Source organism: Schistocerca gregaria, chromosome 1 (assembly GCF_023897955.1).
Source record: "Schistocerca gregaria isolate iqSchGreg1 chromosome 1, iqSchGreg1.2, whole genome shotgun sequence".
Classification (NCBI taxonomy): domain Eukaryota; kingdom Metazoa; phylum Arthropoda; class Insecta; order Orthoptera; family Acrididae; genus Schistocerca; species Schistocerca gregaria.
The window spans coordinates 271,610,900-271,628,660 of NC_064920.1; the positions used below are offsets into that span (position 1 = coordinate 271,610,900).

A 17,761-nucleotide genomic window follows, 5' to 3' on the forward strand; every position below is an offset into this window, starting at 1 on the left:
GTCGAATGGCGCTAGCTGCGCAGCATTTGTGCACCGCCGCCGTCAGTGTCAGCCAGTTTGCCGTGGCATACGGAGCTCCATCGCAATCGTTAACACTGGTAGCATGCCGCGACAACGTGGATGTGAACCGTATGTGCAGTTGACGGACTTTGAGCGAGGGCGTATAGTGGGCATGCGGGAGGCCGGGTGGACGTACCGCCGAATTGCTCAATACGTGGGGCGTGAGGTCTCCACAGTACATCGATGTTGTCGCCAGTGGTCGGCGGAAGGTGCACGTGCCCGTCGACCTGGGACCGGACCGCAGCGACGCACGGATGCACGCCAAGACCGTAGGATCCTACGCAGTGCCGTAGGGGACCGCACCGCCACTTCCCAGCAAATTAGGGACAGTGTTGCTCCTGGGGTATCGGCGAGGACCATTCGGAACCGTCTCCATGAAGCTGGGCTACGGTCCCGCACACCGTTTGGCCGTCTTCCGCTCACGCCCCAACATCGTGCAGCCCGCCTCCAGTGGTGTCGCGACAGGCGTGAATGGAGGGACGAATGGAGACGTGTCGTCTTCAGCGATGAGAGTCGCTTCTGCCTTGGTGCCAATGATGGTCGTATGCGTGTTTGGCGCCGTGCAGGTGAGCGCCACAATCAGGACTGCATAAGACCGACGCACACAGGGCCAACACCCAGCATCATGGTGTGGGGAGCGATCTCCTACACTGGCCGTACACCTCTGGTGATCGTCGAGGGGACACTGAATAGTGCACGGTACATCCAAACCGTCATCGAACCCATCGTTCTACCATTCCTATACCGGCAAGGGAACTTGCTGTTCCAACAGGACAATGCACGTCCGCATGTATCCCGTGCCACCCAACGTGCTCTAGAAGGTGTAAGTCAACTACCCTGGCCAGCAAGATCTCCGGATCTGTCCCCCATTGAGCATGTTTGGGACTGGATGAAGCGTCGTCTCACGCGGTCTGCACGTCCAGCACGAACGCTGGTCCAACTGAGGCGCCAGGTGGAAATGGCATGGCAAGCCGTTCCACAGGACTACATCCAGCATCTCTACGATCGTCTCCATGGGAGAATAGCAGCCTGCATTGCTGCGAAAGGTGGATATACACTGTACTAGTGCCGCCATTGTGCATGCTCTGTTGCCTGTGTCTATGTGCCTGTGGTTGTGTCAGTGTGATCATGTGATGTATCTGACCCCAGGAATGTGTCAATAAAGTTTCCCCTTCCTGGGACAATGAATTCACGGTGTTCTTATTTCAATTTCCAGGAGTGTATATCTTTCAGCTATAGTCTGTGATTGCAACATCATCTTTTCTACCAACTTAAGGGAGGCAATGTTTTCTATAATCACAAAATTCTAAATGAAATTTTCTACGCTTTTTGTACGTATATTTAGCATATTGAAGTAAAATTTCGAGCCCATATAGTATTAGTTAGTGTCGCCCTATTTATTTGCTCTGTGGTTAAAAATGCACTATTTATTACTCCGTTTCAATTTATATCTAAATGTGTTAAATTTCTGTCTTACCGAATATTGTTTCTACCAAAGAAAAATCCTGGCGCATTCTCTGCGTTGTTTCCAAACACATATTCAACTGTAAGATAACCTTTTACATATTCCGAGGACGACATAAAAGTAAGAAAGAAACACAGTGTTTGCCCGATAACAAAGTCACCTGAAACGCAACAGCAGAGCGAGGAACAAAAAAACAGAGAAACAAAGAAAAAGAAAAGGGATGTTGTTTCGCGGAGTCGGCACTCAAATGACCTCAGCTGCTAGGCTAGGGACGAATGCAGGCGCGCAGGAAATGCAGTTCTGTTGTTGCAGTTCCCCGTATTGAAAGTTATTTTCGGAAACCACACAGATTTCCATCTGCTCCGGGGACTGCTGTTAAGCTTCAGCCTGAATAGCGGTAGAGGAGGAGACACTGAAACGGGACGCTACGGTTTCTCGCTCACAATCAGCAAGGCTGCTTTTCTTCACGAAATTTCTCAACTGATGCACAATCTTCTAGACGAGGTTTCGTAGCTTGTGGTTTCTGAAAAAAAAAAACACTATGTGACTCATACAAAAAAATTTCACATCAGCAAAACAGAATTTAAATTTCGGCTGAAAAACTGGAAAACTGTAAGATTATATTATGTTCAGTACCAAATCACAAGGTAGCGAACATTACGCCTCATTTTGTAGCTGTATTCAGATTTCATTGAAGTTGCCTTTAACGTCTTGACCGATAGCCACAGAAATCGAATTTTATTTGCAAATCTTTATTGTAAAAAAAAAGCTTGCAGTTCATGCGAAGTAAATCTGTCTAAGTCGATAGAGAGTGTTACGACGTTAGTGTGGTCGAAGATGGCTGGCCGCAATGCGTTCATTATAATGCAGGTTATATGGCGACTATGTTGATACAAACTTTGCTATTCTTATTTTTGGTGGTACTACTTTTCACCTACCAATCGCAAAGAGAGAGACACGAGATCACATTAATCATACAGTATAGCTAGTTAAACTGTATACAACATTATCCTTATCGGCCAAATATAGATCCTAACCCCAGCCACGGGTAATAAATTTGAGAGGGCCACAGTTACAAGACAGAGCAAGCACTCTGAAAAACTGACGCACGATGCTATATTTCTCTCAAGTATTATACGTTGCGTAGCGTTATGTGTTTGTGTTTTTCTATAACAATCAAATTTTTTCACAAAAAATATATCATCACGGTTTTTCGTTATTGAAATCCAGAAATAAAATGTTTTTCAGTAATTATGTGTAACATGAAGAGAGGAGCATCGCATCCTATATGATCATAAGAAACCTGCATCGATGACGGCGTTAAATGTCACAGCAAAAAAAAAGGTAAATAAATAAATAAAAATAAAAAGAGAGAGAGAGAGAGAGAGAAAGAGATAGATGGTTTCTCATATGTCGAAAGAAATTATGTAATGTACGCCTCTCATCACAATTAAATTATTTATCAAGTTAATGGCTTTAGAAATTAAAACAAAACGCATTCAGCCACGATTCCTGATTTTTCTTTCAATACAAGATTCATTTTGAGCCCTGGAGATTCATCTTTGCATATTAATTTTACTAAGTTTTGAAGGTCCTCTTGATGTTCTTCCGTGTTTGTGATTTAAAATTGGGTTGTTTTGAAAATCGGCCTTATGCAAACACAATGTGTTTATTTTTGTATTTACCCGGACATGTCTCGACACCTATGTGTCATCTTCTGTGGGTCAAATTTATATTTCTGTCAAGTAGAGTATGAAATTTATAATAATTTAACTGTTGTAGGCCTAAGAATTACAATATATGCAATTTGCTTTGTTTTGTTTTGACGCTCACCTTAAAATCGCATCGCTAAATTAACTGCATTATTACACGCCTGTTTTTGTGCTAGTTTTCGTCGTTTTTCTAACAGCATGTCATCTGCAAACTAGCCATGAAGAAAAATTAACGCGTATTTATTGATAAATGCAGTTCATTACCGTAGTTTCCTGGCCGCCAAACTACCCGGATTTAAAACAATCAAGAACATGTGCGACCACATCGATGATCACAGATGTTAAGTCCCATAGTGCTCAGAGCCAATACAGCAGAGATGACTTTTATTAATCACTACTTCTGACGGTCTGCCACTTGTGGTCTCGCTGTAGCGTTCTCCCTTCCCGAGCACGGGTTCCCGGGTTCGATTCCCGGCGGGGTCAGGGATTTTCACCTGCCCCGATATGTCTGGGTGTTTTTATGTCGTCTTCATCATCATTCATCGCCATTACGGTTGGAGGAAGGCAACGGGACATCACCTCCATTAGGACCTTGCCTAGTATGGCGGTACGGGTCTCCCGCATCGTTCTCCTACACTGTGTGAAAAAACATGGGACTTCATTTCCATTTCCAGTTGTGAGGGTCGGAGTGGTGTAAACGAAAACACTCCTAACTTAGACACCATGGTTGATGTCTATGCATCTAACCCGCATTTGAGAGGAAACCATTCAGAATGAGGTCTCTGTGAGTTGTCTAAATCGATCAAACTGAATGCCGTTTTGGTCCTCTGAAAAGAATACGGGATATTTTCTTCGTCATCCTTGCCCTACACGAGCTTATACGTTCTCTTTCTTTCTCTCACTCTCTCTGCGTCCGTGTGTGTGTGTTTGTGTGTGTGTGTGCGTGTGTGTGTGTGTGTGTACAGGAAAGGTGTGTGCATGAGACTACTTCACTGATTTATCTTAGGTAACATACCATTATTCTGTTTTGTATACTGGAACTTGATCTTCATTATATAGCAATACAAATGGTGCATCTGACATAGTGCCATAGTGCAGCACTGCGGACTGTTATCAAAGGTTCGAGCTTAAGGAATAAGTTCCCAGACATGCATGAAGACTTTTTAAGTAATAGAACCCAGTACGAGGAGGATCTGCAGCGAATTGAAGCATGGTGCAGGAAATGGCAACTGAATCTCAATGTAGACAAGTGTAATGTGCTACGAATACATAGAATGATAAATCCCTTATCATTTAGCTACAAAATAGCAGGCAGCAACTGGAAGCAGTTAATTCGATAAATTATCTGGCTAGTACGCATTAGAAGTGATTTAAAATGGAATGATCATATAAAGTTGATCGTCGGTAAGGCAGATGCCAGATTGAGATTCATTGGAAGAATCTTAAGGAAATGGAATCCGAAAACAAAGGAAGTAGGTTACAGTACGCTTGTTCGTCCACTGCTTGAAAACTGCTCAACAGTGTGGGATCCGTACCAGATAGGGTTGATAGAAGAGATAGAGAAGATCCAACGGAGAGCAGCGCGCTTCGTTATCGGATCATTTAGTAATCGCGAAAGCGTTACGGAGATGATAGATAAACTACAGTGGAAGACTCTGCAGGAGAGACGCTCAGTAGCTCGGTACGGGCTTTTGTTGATGATTCGAGATCATACCTTCACCGAAGAGCCAAGCAGTATATTGCTTCCTCCTACGTATATCTCGCGGAGAGACCATCAGGATAAAATCAGAGAGATTAGAGCCCACACAGAAGCATACAGACAGTCCATCTTTCCACGAACAATACGAGACTGGTTTAGAAGGGAGAACCGGTAGAGGTACTCAGGTTACCTTCCGCCACACACCGCCAGGTGGCTTGCGGAGTATGGATGTAGATGTAGATGTAGATGTACGTCGTTCTGGACGCCGAGTGTCCATCGGAGACCATGGTATCGCCAGGACTGCAGCATGTAAATGTGACATTGTCCCTGTTGTGCTCTATATACTTAAACTGTCTGATAGACAAGGTAAGTGGCGATCTGCGACTGTTTGCTGATGATGCTGTAGTGTACAGGAACGTGTCGTATATGTATGGCTCTAAAGGAATCAGATAGAGTTTCCATGTGGTATGACGTATGGTAGTTTACTCTTAGTGTGGAAAAATGTAAATTAATGAACATGACTAAGAAAAATAATCCTGTAACGTTCATATACAGTGCTAGTAGTGTACAGCTTGACACAATCACATTTATTAAATATCTAGGAGCAACACTGCAAAGAGCACATAAATTGAACGCGCACGTAAGTCACAGAGAAGGGAGATGGCCTGGTCAATTTTTTTGTTGGGAGAATTACAGGATAGTATCGCTCATCTACATAGGAGACCACGTGCAGAACACTAGTAGGACCCATTGCTGCCGGCCGTTGTGGCCGAGCGGTTCTAGGCGCTGCAGTCTGGAACCGCAAGACCGCTACGGTCGCAGGTTCGAATCCTGCCTCGGGCATGTATGTGTGTGATGTCTTTAGGTTAGTTAGATTTAAGTAGTTCTAAGTTCTAGGTGACTGATGACCTAAGAAGTTGAGTCCCATTGAGTCCCATAGTGCTCAGAGCCATTTGAACCATTTGAACCCATTGCTGAGTACTAGTCGAACGTTTGGAGTCCTCACAGTGTTGGGTTAACGAAAGACACAGAAGCAATTCAGGGACGTGCTCCTACATTTGTTATCGAAAGTTCGATGAACACTTGAGTATAACAGAAATGCTCCGTGAACTCAAACGGGACCGCTTGTAGGGAAGATGTTCTTTACGCGGAAAGTTTAGAGAACCAGAATTCGCAACAGATTGCAGAACGACCCTAGCAGCACCGACATACATCTCGTCTTAGGACCTCGAAGGCAAGACAACCAGGGCTTGTAAGGAATCTTGTAAAAACTCGTTTTTTGTCTCGTTCCATTTGCGAGTGGCATAGGATGGACGATGACTAACAATGCACAAGGTACTCTCCGTCATGCTCTGTATAGTAGCTTGCGCTCCATGTATGAAGATGTACTAAATTCTCCTTCTGTCGTAAATAAACTGTTACCGAATCTGACATACTTTGGCGTCTGACAGCCAGATACCGTCAGTGTGATTGCCAGGTCCGACTGTAGCGTGCCAGACGCTGTGGCGACGCCTCGAACTAAACGATGGCGCCTGCAAGCCTGCACTGGCGTCGGCGGCCATTAGCACCGTTGACGCATTTCCCGGCCGGAACGGGTCGCCCCGCTTAATGGCCACGGTCTTCCCCCACACTAACCGCTAATTCCCTCTTGGTGCTCTCAGCGACATTTCAAGTGGACAGACGATCCGTCTAGCGCGGCAGCGGAAGGCTCCCGTTTCTACAGGTTGGGCAACGCGTCCGTGACAAGCCCACATTCTACGCACTGTGCAAACACCACAGGGGTTGTCTCAACAAGATACATCCATTCTCGCAAAACTGAATCTCCTGAGATTAAAAGAAGATAGAAACTGAGAATAGGTTTTTAACTTACCCACTGGAACTGTTTACCTCGGCGCCAGATTTGAGTTGCCGGCCGGTGTGGCCGTGCGGTTCTAGGCGCTTCAGTCTGGAACTGTGTGACCGCTACAGTCGCAGGTTCGAATCCTGCCTCGGGCATGGATGTGTGTGATGTCCTTAGGTTATTTAGGTTTAGGTAGTTCTAAGTTCTATGTGACTGATGACCACAGATGACCCATAGTGCTCAGAGCCATTTGAACCATTTTTGAACCAGATTTGAGTTGACAGTTTGATTGGTTCAGATAAGGGTTTCTTGCTGCACCTAGATCGCTTCAGTTACAAATGTGTTTCACCTCCTACAGTTCAAAGCGTTCTACGATGACATCAACAATCTCAAAGGAAAAATGCACAGGTTTCCCTCGTGTATTCGTTTAAGACGTAAAATTCATTCGACTGAATTTTTCACGTAGCTCACAGAAATCTGCTCGTCCTGCCAGCCATAAAATGTGTGGCTAGGGCCTTCCGTCGGGTAGACCGTTCGCTGGGTGCAAGTCTGACGATTTGACGCCACTTCGGCGACTTGGGCGTCTATGGAAATGATGATGATTAACAACACAACACCCTGTCCCTGAGCGGAGAAAATCTCCGCCCCGGGCCGGGAATCGAACCCAGGCCCTTAGGATTGACATTCTGTCGCGCTGAACTCTCAGCTACCGGAAGTGGACGTGAAAGCCGTGAGATTGCTATTCGTCGTGTGTGTCTTTGCGCTGGCGTATTTCTTAACACTTAGCTACACCACGACCGGACGGCCGTGTGTGTGTGTGTGTGTGTGTGTGTGTGTGTGTGTGTGTGTGTGTGTGTGTGTGTTTAGTGAGCGAAGTGTTATGAAACAATGTGTGTATACTGTGTATGTAGTGACTGATAGTGAGATATGAGTGAACGGTGTGGCATTACATTATTTAATAGGTTATTTGTAAAAAAAAAAAAGTATTGTATACCAGGAGTAAATCTAATGATTATGTCTAACTAGAAGTCTATAAATATACGTGTATACGAATTAGCTTATTTTAAAGTGGTCTAAACTTGTAAATACTTTGACATGTCCTATATCATTGTAAAAAGATATCTACGGATGTATAAAGCTACTACAACTACTACTACTACAAATCTCACGTTACAACATTGGCCTACAACCTCGTCTGATGTCACGGCATGCCTTTTTTTGAGGAGGGGGGTGGGGTGAAAAGGGTTGTGAAACACTCCATCTATATGGCTACCATTCCAACAGCTTAGAGGAACTACGGAAAATCGCAATCTGGTCAGCCGAACGGGCAATGATTTTCAAATTGCGTTTCACCCGGTGTCCTACTGCAGACTGTTGACAGAGATCCGAGCTTCCGAATTAGGTTCACAGACGTATGAGTGGCTCGAAGATGTCTTAAGTTATAGAATCCAATAAGTTGTCATCGACGGAAGGTTTTCATCAGAGATAAAGGCGTCGTCAGGAGGGCCCCAGGGAAGTGTGATAGGACGGCTCTTATTTCTCTACATACACAAATGATCTGACAGATAGGATGAAGAGCAATTTACTGCTGTTTGCTGATGGCGCTGTGTGGTACAGATAAGTGTCGTCGTTCAGTGACTGTAGGTGGATACAAGCTGACTCGGAAATTACAGTGAGTGGGGTGAAAAGCAGTTTGTTCTAAATGTAGAATCAGGATGAGGAAACAAGGAGAATTAGGCATAATTTCTAATTGGTGTGAAGAACGGCAGTTTGCTCTAAATTGAGAATGCGAATGATTAGTAAAAACATTCCTGTAACATTCGAACAGAGCTTTAATAGTGTGATGGTTGACACAGTCACTTCAGTTAAGGCGATAGGGCGTCAAACGGGCCGACTTGGAGCAGGAGAGGCACCACAGGACATTTTAATTTCCACTGTCTATACTTTTTCAAATAAATCCATAAAACTTGGTCAGCACGACCAGAAAGGATTCAGAAGTCACACTCATAGCAGTGGAAGTTCGAAAACATAACGAAGTAATTTTTTTTTACATCTGAAATTTCATCACTTTTTTCTCGTACTAATGGCAGCATTTGTTGCTATAGTTACACTTTTCTTCATAATTAAGCGAGATTCTTAGATGATTTTTGCACATCATACAAACCATACTTAAAGGTGTATGAAACTCTCGAATTTTCCAAATCTATTAAAAACTGTGGTAAAAATTGAGGTAAATAACTATAAAATTTGTGTTTTTTTTCTAAACATGAACTTTAAAATATAGCAGCTCATTCGTTTTTTTATAAATTAAATAAATTCTAGAGTTTCATACACCTGTAAGTATGGTATGTATGCTGTGCAAAATTCATCGAAGAATCTCTCTAACTTATGAAGAAAAGAGTACCTATAGCAACAAATGCGGCCATTATTAAGTGAAAATATGATGAAATTTCACACGCAAAAAAAAAAAAATTGTCGTGTTTTCGAAGTTCCACAGCAATGAATGTGAATCCTGAATCGTTCGTGGTGATTCTGACAAAGTTTTATGAATTTATTTGTAAAAGTATAGACAGTGGAAATTAAAATGCCCTGTGATGCCCCTCCTGCTCCAAGTCGGCCTTAAATATGTAGGCCGCTGCAAAGAGACATCAAATACAATGAAAGGGAAAGCGAATGCTCCACCTCATTTTACTGGGAGAATTTTTGGGAAAGTGTAGCTCATCTGTGAAGGACACGCCGTGTAGAACGCTAAGGTGACGCGTTCTTGAGTACTGCTCGAGGGTTTGGAATCCCCACCGGGTCGGATGAAAGAAAGACATGGGCACGCAGGCATTACGGAGATGCTTTGTGCACTCCGACTGGAATCCACGGTGTGAGGACGAGCTCTTTTCACGAGGCACTATCGTGGAAATTTAGAGAACTGGCATTTGAGGCCGACTGAAGATCGTTTCTACTGCCGCCAACGTACATTCCACGTCCGGATCACGAAGATAAGATGAAATAAATTGGGGCTCGTACTGAAGCTTATAGACGTTTTTCTCACGCTCTATTTACGAGTGGAACAGGAAAGAAAATTACTTGTAGTGCTACAAAGTAATTTCCGCGCTGCACCGCACAGTGGCTTGCGGAGTATGTATGTAGATGTAGATTTGAATCTTTCTCTTTTCGAAAACGTCACTGGTGCTTTCACCGCCGCTCCAATTTTCTCTGTATGTATAAGTGAAGTAGACTGAGCTGACTAGTTTTATCTATGCGCTACTTTATAGTCTCTCCGAACAAGCATAGCTGGACCAGTAGAGAAACGTCCATACATGAAACCATCCTCTTAATTTCATAGTTTTAAATGATAATTCAGCAGTTACAGGAACATTCTCCCAGGTAATCGTCCCATTAATCGGATGAGCAACACATGTTGATTGGTAGAGATTGCAGCACCTATAATATTTGTAATATCAGGTATGCTACTGTCAGCAAACTTCAAGTATTCATGCATGTGCGAGGGGCGTTCAATGAGTAGTGCAGCACTTTTTCTGTCTGGTAATTGCGGTTGAAAAAAATGTGGAATTTGTTGTGGATCATAGAGGAATATTCCCACTTTTGCCCTTAAAGTGCCATAAAGTTCCGATAGGTGGCTGCGCTATATGTAGACTTCAAATGAGCTCTATAATGGAAGTGCGTCCCAAGCAGAGGGCTGTCACTGAGTTTCTTTTGATGGAAAACCAGAGCATCGAACGTTTCATAGGCGCTATCAGAACATGTACGAAGACCTGTCAGTGAACAAAAGTGCTGTGAGTCGTTGGATGAAGCGTCTGTCATCATCGCAACAAGGTCGCTCAAAGTTGTCCGATCTCTCGTGTGCCGGTCGGCCGCACACAGCTGTGACTCCTGTCTGTAATGCTGGGACGTGCAGACACTCTCATTCGAGATGATCGATTGATCACCGTGAGTGGAATTGCTCGTGCGTTGCGAGGCTGATCGTGGAGGTTATTGACGGGCAAGAAGTTGATTCCGACGTCATCCAGTAGAGTGCTACCATGCTGTCAGACAGGTCCTCCGAGTAAGGTGGTGTAAGGCCGTCGCAATGAACGGAAACTACATTGAAAAATAGGGAATTGTAGCCAAGAGAGTGGGTTATAAAATGGTGTATCGGAATCCTGATTGAAGTCAACCTGGTTTCAGAAAAAAAAATATGTTGCGTTACTTATTGAACGCCCCTCGTAACTCCACCATTCTTGCTACAGTATTTCGGCTTTACTGTGTAGACAACATCGCACTATGCTGTAGAAATTACATTCACTGCAGCAGATTTTGTTGTGCTTCAATTATTGCAGTACTATAATTTTATGTACCGTCGTATGAGATGAGTAGAATGTGTGTATGAATGAGTATTTTCTTTTTAGCAATAGTAAACTGATTATAATTTGCATTGCTCTGAGCAGAAATAGTATTTTTTGATTACTTCATCAGATCAGATGTGACATCGTATTGTCGTTTGTCGCGTTGTGATGGACGACAACATCAGTAGAGTAAACCTGCCACTTTTTGCTAACGCTAAAACTATTCAGATCTCTTTTACACTTCTTTAAATACCTTGTATTGCTTGAACGATATTCATCTTTTGCTTAATCTGTTGTTCTTCATAAAGTCCTATGAACTTTTGATGTCACAGATGTAAAATTTTGGCGAACACTGTGCTGAAATGAACAACTTCCACTTTTTTAATACTTCATTGAAATTATGTCCCCATTTTAGGCATCATTCGAAGAGCTGAGAATTACTGATGCGCACTGGCATCAACAGCCTCCTTCTGACTAAGTTGAGAGCCTCTATACTTACTCAAGATTCTCACGCGTTATAAGCAGGTTCCACGAAACAGCTATGACGAGAACACACTTGAAAAAGGAACAGACTTGTTGAATAACCTACTTTCTCTTTTTGTTTGGGACAATGCTCTAGTGTCTATCCTTTTCCAATTACAAATGCTTAAACACAAATTACACTTACATATCAGAAAAACTTTCAATCATTCCCCATTTAACAGCTTCCTTGAGATCTAGGACAAAGGCGAAGTGGTTCTTGACGGTGTATCAGGAAAGATTTTGAAGATCCGTTCTGTGACAGTCAAATCTACAAAAAGTAGTCAAATGAAGCAATAAAAATTAGGAACTGTTCCACACAGTGAAATGTTTAGTAACAACTCTGGGCTTGGTTCAAATGGCTCTGAACACTATGGGACTTAACATCTATGGTCATCAGTCCCCTAGAACTTAGAACTACTTGAAACTAGCTAACCTAAGGACATCACACAACACCCAGTCATCACGAGGCAGAGAAAATCCCTGACCCCGCCGGGAATCGAACCCGGGAACCCGGGCGCGGGAAGCGAGAACGCTACCGCACGACTACGAGCTGCGGAGGTAGCAACTCTTATGGCGCCCCTTGCCAAGTGTTCTTACACATCAAATACGCATTGCTTTTTATTCTGGCGATATGCAGCTCTTCACGGGGCTATAAGCTGCCATCAAAATTCTTTGCCCTGTTTAGCAAGTGCCGTGACGATACATACGTGCCTTCAATAGGATAGTAGTGGCTTCATCCCACTGCGTTCTGTTCTGTTTGATCGGAGGAACACATCTTTCTTCTACTTCCTCTATAGTTAAAATACTCTACTATCCCTCATAAAAGGTAAACAACACAGTTTCAATTTTCCTATTACCTTTCTCAGCAAAACTCACGCTACCTGTGTTCGTTATGTCTATGATGTTCTACATTTTGATCACATTTCAGCATAATATGCGCAACTAACATGGCTGCGTGCAAACAGCACAGAGATTGTCGTACCCTCTGTCTTCTCCACTGCCTTATCAATGAACGCTGTCCCTTTTATATCCCCTTGACCTTAACGCTCTTGCCTGAACAACATGGCAGAAAGACCAGCTCCCATCAGAACAAAACCTTCTGTCCCACTCCATCGTTCATCCACTTTCTCCAAGTCCTTCTTAGTAACAAGAACCGACTCTGGAATAGCCTCTCGCATCATATTAACATCTCCAGCTTAGGAAGACAGTTAATGAGTTATCAGCTAAAGCAAAAATATTGGTTACTATTGAAGTTATCCTTTACATTCCTCTTTCCAACTTGATCTTCCTCATTTTCCAGTATTCTTATCCGAAGTAGTCTCCTTAAATTTCCTGTACCCGGAATTCGCTATATCAGAAAACACCTATTTTGTACACGTATAAAGTCTTTTCGTATCTGCCTCTATCAATATTGTTATTTCTTTCTTATCTTAGACGTTATGTCTGGTCAAAAGTGGAAAGTGACGCGGACCTTGATCAAGCGTGACTTCCTTTTAACTGTACGGTATATGATATATTGCATTTAGGAACTTTCGGGTAATTGAACATGTATCAATAATTACGGATTTCTGTAGTTGTATATATAAGTTTGGATGTAGCTGTATTGCATTGGTGTACTGGTGGATATTGTGTGGTATGACTCCTGTAGTTGATAGTATAATTGGTATAATGTCAATTTTATCCTGATGCCACATATCCTTGACTTCCTCAGCCAGTTGGATGTATTTTTCAATTTTTTCTCCTGTTTTCTTTTGTATATTTATTGTATTGGGTATGGATATTTCTATTAGTTGTGTTAATTTCTTCTTTTTATTGGTGAGTATAATGTCAGGTTTGTTACGTGGTGTTGTTTTATCTGTTATAATGGTTCTGTTCCAGTATAATTTGTATTCATCATTCTCCAGTACATTTTGTGGTGCATACTTGTATGTGGGAACGTGTTGCTTTATAAGTTTATGTTGTAATGCAAGCTGTTGATGTATTACTTTTGCTACATTGTCATGTCTTCTGGGGTATTCTGTATTTGCTAGTATTGTACATCCGCTTGTGATGTGATCTACTGTTTCAATTTGTTGTTTGCAAAGTCTGCATTTATCTGTTGTGGTATTGGGATCTTTAATAATATGCTTGCTGTGATATCTGGTGTTTATTGTTTGATCCTGTATTGCAATCATGAATCCTTCCGTCTCACTGTATATATTGCCTTTTCTTAGCCATGTGTTGGATGCGTCTTGATCGATGTGTGGCTGTGTTAGATGATATGGGTGCTTGCCATGTAGTGTTTTCTTTTTCCAATTTACTTTCTTCGTATTTGTTGATGTTATGTGATCTAAAGGGTTGTAGAAGTGGTTTTGAAATTGCAGTGGTGTAGCCGATGTATTTATATGAGCGATTGCTTTGTGTATTTTGCTAGTTTCTGCTCGTTCTAGAAAGAATTTTCTTAAATTGTCTACCTGTCCATAATGTAGGTTTTTTATGTCGATAAGTCCCCTTCCTCCTTCCTTTCTGCTTAATGTGAATCTTTCTGTTGCTAAATGTATGTGATGTATTCTATATTTGTGGCATTTGTTTCTTGCTGTCAATTCTGTTTTCAGTATTTTTGTTAGTCTTTGTCTATATTTTTCTTTTAGTTCTTCTTTAATATTTGTATTATCTATTCCTATTTTTTGTCTGTATCCTAGATATTTATAGGCATCTGTTTTTTCCATCGCTTCTATGCAGTCGCTGTGGTTATCCAATATGTAATCTTCTTGCTTAGTGTGTTTTCCCTTGACTATGCTATTTTTCTTACATTTGTCTGTTCCAAAAGCCATATTTATATCATTGCTGAATACTTCTGTTATCTTTAGTAATTGGTTGAGTTGTTGATTTGTTGCTGCCAGTAGTTTTAGATCATCCATGTATAGCAAATGTGTGATTTTGTGTGGGTATGTTCCAATAATATTGTACCTGTAATTTGTATTATTTAGCATGTTGGATAGTGGGTTCAGAGCAAGGCAGAACCAGAAAGGACTTAATTAGTCTTCTTGGTATTTTCCATGCTTAATCTGTATTGGCTGTGATCTGATATTATTTGAATTTATTTGGATATTAAGTGTGGTTTTCCAATTTTTCATTACTATGTTCGGGAACTGTATCAATTTAGGATCTACATCTACATCTACATGACTACTCTGCAATTCACATTTAAGTGCTTGGCAGAGGGTTCATCGAACCACAATCATACTATCTCTCTACTATTCCACTCCCGAACAGCGAGCGGGAAAAACGAACACCTAAACCTTTCTGTTCGAGCTCTGATTTCTCTTATTTTATTTTGATGATCATTCCTACCTATTTAGGTTGGGCTCAACGAAATATTTTCGCATTCGGAAATATTTCCAATATTTGTAGTAACCATGAGTGGGGTACACTATCAAAAGCTTTTCAGTAATCAATGTATGCGTAGTGTAGCGACCTTTGCTTAGTTTTAGCTTGATATGTCACCTCTGCATCTATTATCAGTTGCTCTTTACATCCTCGTGCTCCTTTGCAACAGCCTTTTTGTTCTTCATTTATAATTTTGTTCTGTGTTGTATGTGTCATTAATTTCTGTACAATGACTCAAGTTAATATTTTGTATATTGTTGGTAGGCATGTTATGGTGCAGTATTTAGCTGGGTTTGCTGTGTCTGCTTGATCTTTAGGTTTCATATAAGTTATTCCATATGTAAGTGTATCAGGGAATGTGTATGGGTCTGCAATGTAACTGTTAAATAATTTAGTTAGATGTGAATGCGTTGAGGTGACTTCTTTAGCCAGAAATTTGCTATTTTATCTTTTCCAGGGGCTTTCCAATTGTGAGAAGAATTAATTACTTTGGTGACTTCATGTTGCAAAATTATCACTTCAGGCATTTGTATGTGTCTGTTTCTGCTTCTATCCACCGTGCATGGTGCATGCCTGTTACGTTGTACCGGGTTTGACCATATGTTGCTCTGTTCTGGTGGCAGTCTTAAGATAATGTTTTCCTCTGATTGTTTAATTGATGTGTGTTGTTCTTTGTTTGTTTGCTCTGGGATGTTTGAGTCCATTACTGTATTTTCTTCTCTTCTGATTGCACATTATTTTGTTCCAGTATTTGTTGTACTTGTTGTTTGATGTTTTCTAATTCTGACTGGGGTATCCTGTTATTTTTGATTATTACACAGGTCTGATCAGCTACTCGTTGTTCTGTTAAAAATTTTAATTCTGTGTATCTGGTAATAAATGTTGTGTATACTCGTGATCTGTATCCAGTTGTGTTGGTTCCTAGGTTTGTTGCTTGGTAATAACAGAATATGAGGTGTCGATTAACTTCATCTGACCATCTCATCTTCTGTCTTTGTTTTCCTACTAGGGTGGCTGCGGGAAGCATATCCTGCAAAACACCTCTATTTGGATTTAAATCATTTTCCAGTTGGCTAGCAGTGTCGTTACCATTGTGGGTGGGCATAGGGTTCAAGCGTCGTCCCTGAACATGACGGCGCTTGTCCGAGGCTTCTTTAGTTGTGTCCTGAACCAACTAATCACACTAAAAGGGGGGTTAGCCCTATTAGTGGTTTGTTCTTTTCGTCGCCTTTTACAACTGGAAGAACGTACCGGAGGCCTATTCTTTCCCCGGGCCTCCACGGAGAATTATTGGTTACTATTGTAGTAATTACTATTGTAGTTATCCTTTACATTCCTCTTTCCAACTTGATCTTCCTCATTTTCCAGTATTCTTATCCGAAGTAGTCTCCTTAAATTTCCTGTACCTGGAATTCGCTATATCAGAAAACACCTATTTTGTACACGTATAAAGTCTTCTCGTGTCTGCCTCTATTGTGGCAGGAACTGCATTAGTATAAGATTTCCGATATTAACTTCATTAGTTCATAGTCATTATAATTTACTCAAATTGCCGCTTCAGATACTCAAATCATTTTAACTCTATTTGTCATAATATTTTTTTTTTCTTAGGTTACTATGATGTAAAAAAGGTACTGTATGTTTGAAAGCCTAGTCCGCTGTAAGAGAGGACCTGATGGCTCTAATCAGATCAGGTTACATAAATAAATAAATATTACCTACTTAGGTGCTGAACTGTTAGTCACTACACAGACATCCCATTCCACTAAAATTATGAGTTTTCCAGTGTCTCTAAATTAAAAAGTAATCGTACAGTTGTTGGTTGTCAGTGCTTGAATACCAGGAAACTCAAACGGCAATCCACACAACAGTTTTAGTCTTACATCAGACCAAATTTAAGTGGCAAGAATAAAAACGTTTTCCAATACAGAAAACTGGTGACCAATCACTTCTACTGATGTATTCCTCCCACTCTGTTTTATCAGCTAAAAACCCAAATTTGAACTCACATGACGTTTCCTGGTCCATAGAAAAAGTAATATGAAAGAACTCTGTCATAAATGACACTTTAAAATAAATTTCTGATCAGGTAATTAAGTTGAACCGTTACACTTTCTTAAACAGACTTAAACAGTGACTTATTATTATTATTAATTTAGAGACACTGGAAAACTCATAATTTTAGCGGAATGGGATGTCTGTGTAGTGGCTAACAGTTCAGTATACTGCAGAATGAATAGATTCGTGTAGATAGTTTCAATAGCATGCTGTCGTATCCAGTCATCCAGTCGTCTGTTATTGCTTCAAATCAAATGTCATACATCGCTATAATTATTTTGATGCTACATTTATCTTACCTTGTTTCAGTATTTTCTTTTCATTAATGTTTCTGCACACGTATCAGAATCTTGTGCAACAGCAATATAAAAATAAATGTAAATTTACTTCGCTTTCCATAGAGAGTAAGTGCAGCTTTAGGAATGCATGAGAACGTTTTCAGATCATATAGATAAGTAGGTATACCCTTATCGATTTCAGATTTTGCTTCTGTGTTAAATGATTTAGCAAAAATGCTTTCTCGCCGAAGGTGCACGTAGATCATAGTCTATTTATGCTGTGGATTTGTTGCTGATTACATTCCATAACGAAGTAGTGGCTGAATCAGTTCCATTTTTAGTGAATTCTGTTAACTGCTGTGAACCAGTTCATCACTTATACAATAATATGCGTCTCATGTTGAGAACATGAAGGAGAAAC

The 17,761-nt window shown here is 41.3% G+C and overlaps 1 protein-coding gene across 1 annotated transcript in view; it reads left to right on the top strand.

Moving 5' to 3' along the window:
- Window positions 1–17,761, top strand: part of LOC126340500 (uncharacterized) — a 358,769-nt gene that overhangs the window by 168,131 nt on the left and 172,877 nt on the right. The gene's annotated exons all lie outside the window — the stretch shown is intronic.